Raw genomic sequence first — 3,130 nt, 5'->3', positions numbered from 1 at the left:
CGATGTTTGCCAATTAGGAAATTAGGAACTGGGCGGAAACCCCCAGGAAAGTCCCGCGGGCGCGAAAGTATTGACCAATGAAATTGCTTTGCAAACGTGTAACCAATCCGCTTCTCACCCTATAAATTTGTATAACAGCCTAGGCTCGGGGCTCCCTGACTCGCACCACTGCGTTGGTTGCAGGCGGAGAGTCCTGGCTCGAGTCAGTAATAAACTTCCCTTCCTGCGAGTTGCATTGTCTTGGAGGCCTTCTCTCTTCCTGCTCGGGGATTCGGACATCGGGCATAACAAGGTATATGTACCATTAATGTTCTGTATGCTGAAAGAGGAAGTAAGCCTATAGGATTTTTCTTGATGAAACACAATGCTTTTCTCAAGAAAAGCACTTGTGTGATTGTCTGAGTTGTGAACGAACACAGTTGCTGTTTTCACAGAACACGATGTACTCAGAGTGGCAAATTGCAATGTTTCTGATTTGGGTGTATGGCATACTTTTTCTTGGAAATGAATTAAGTTAGCCTATCATGTCAAGATAAACACTTGACAGTATTTGTTTCCAGGGATAGAATTTGAGCTTTAAAAGGAAATCAGATTTTGTAAAAATTGTATCTGCCACTGTGACTAACACTTTTCTAACTATCTGTAGCTAACACTTTTCTGATGGGAAGAATAGTGATATTTAAAGATGTGATGTTTTGATATTGGATAATGACAGTTGTTAATGTTTGGAAGATATGAAGAACACACCAAACCAATGTTTTCCAAATGACCAATGTATTATGTCAGAAAACCATACATACCATAAGAGTTTTTCACAAGCAAAAATTACCAAAGGATTTTAATGGAACAGAGTACAGAAATGTTGTTGATTCAATTTGAGATTCCATTTTTTTAAAAGTACCATTTGTCAAGAGATTTGCTATAGTATAAAAAATACAGATATAGCAATCTCTATTACATGAATGCAGTTTCAGTCTGATGATTATAATTCATGAAATAAAATGATCAATTCACTTATTGCTTCTCTGTTCTTCACTAAATTCTTTTCTTTGAACTCTGTCTTGACATGGTGAAATGTTGGCATTTTCTAAGGCAGACCTGCATTTCTACTAACTGATATAAGTCACTTAATCAGTAAATATATATATATATATATATATATATATATATATATATATAAGCATATATATATATAAGTGTATAAGCATATATATATATATAAGTGTATATATATATATATATATAGCAAATTTATAATGCATACTCATATAATATATGGGCTTCCCAGGTTGCTCATTAGGTAAAGAATCTGCTTGCAATGCAGGAGACACAAGAGATGTGGGTTTGACCCCTGGGTCAGAAAGATCCCCTGGAGTAGGGCTTGGCAACCCACTCCAGTATTCTTGCCTGGAAAATCCTGTGGACAGAGGAGCCTGCTGGGCTACAGTCCATAGGGTCTCAAAGAGTCAGACACAACTAAGCACATAGTACACACCACACAAAATTATAAAATGTCTAGAGTTGGTTAACCTCTATATAATTATATTTATTTAATTTTCAGTCACTGCAAATGTATTTGGAAATATGTGAATGGATGTTTATGTGGTTTTTTTTTATGTTTATTACAACCACAAGCATATGGATGGAGTCTGTACAAATTGTAAACATACATCTAAACCTGTAATGAAAATGAATAGTTTATAAGAATTATTTCAACACTAAGTCAATATTCCCACTAGTTAAGACTTTAATTTGCTCGTGAATCTCACCATACTATGTTTTAAATATCAAAAACAGTCAAGTATTTGTTGTTGCCATTGTTAAATTTAGTCAGGTGCAAAGTATGCATTGATCTTAAAAGATCTCTCAAAGAATAATGATTTTCTTTTCATTATTTCCATGGACCAGATATTTTAGAATAAAAATAAACACTGGCATACAATTTGCCAGTCATAATATCTGAAACAGTGAATAACTTGTGAGTGACTTAACCTCTTTGAGTGTGATTTATGTATAATAATATTGAAGTATAATTATTATTTTTTACTTTTTGAAGATTATTATCATCTAAATGATTATAGATGAATTGACACAAAGACTAAGGGTTTGTGTCCAGGCAAACTGGATGCAGTTTTATGTAATTTACTTTGCAGTCACAAAAGTCTATAACAGATTTACCAATGTCAGAACAAAGTGAAATATAGGTCTGTTTTCCTCTTTGTTTTACTCTAAAACAGTGGTCAGCAAACTTTTCTGTAAAAGGTCAATAGGAAAATATATTTGGCTTTGTTGGCCCTATGGTCCATGTTGCAACTACCAAACTGTTGCAGAATGAAAAAAAAAAAAGTCAAAGAAAATGTCAATAAATGTGTGAGGCTATGTCTCAACACGACTGTATTTACAAAAATAGCCAGCAGGCAGATGTGATCCAAGAACTTATGGTTTCACAATGCCAGCTCTAGGAAGATGGTCAACTTTGTCACTGGGTCCCTGGCACAGATATCTAAGAAGTTTTTTTTTTATGTGGACCATTAAAAAATGTTTTATTGAATTGTTATAAAATTGTTTCTGTTATTTATGTTTTGTTTTTTCTGTTGTTGTTGTTCATGAGATGTGTGGGATCTTAACTCCCCAAGCAGGAATTTAACCCTTACCTCCTGTATTGGAAGATGAAGTCTTAATCACTGGACCCCTAGAGAAGTTCTAGGTACTAAGTACTATCTGTAGCATTCTTACTGTTCTAGAAAGAGAATGTCAGGCACTGCCCCAGTGCACAGAGAGGGAATCAATGATTTCAATTCAAGTCAAGGATATCAACATATCCTTCACCAAGAACAGCAGATTTGATGGTGGGGGTGTGTGACATAAAGGTCCATATAGTCAAAGCTATGGTTTTTCCAGTAGTTATGTACAGATGTGAGAGCTGGACCATAAAGAAGGCTGAATGCCAAAGAATAGATGCTTTCAAAAAGTGGTGCTGGAGAAGACTCTTGAGAGTCCCTTGGACTGCAAGCAGATCAAACTAGTCAATCCTAAAGGAAATCAACCCTGAATATACATTGGGAAGACTGATGCTGAAACTGAAGCCCCAATACCTTGGCCATCTGATGGTAAGAGTAGACTCTTTGGA

Source organism: Cervus canadensis, chromosome 14 (assembly GCF_019320065.1).
Source record: "Cervus canadensis isolate Bull #8, Minnesota chromosome 14, ASM1932006v1, whole genome shotgun sequence".
In the NCBI taxonomy this organism is placed as follows: domain Eukaryota; kingdom Metazoa; phylum Chordata; class Mammalia; order Artiodactyla; family Cervidae; genus Cervus; species Cervus canadensis.
Note: the sequence above shows the minus strand (reverse complement) of the source record.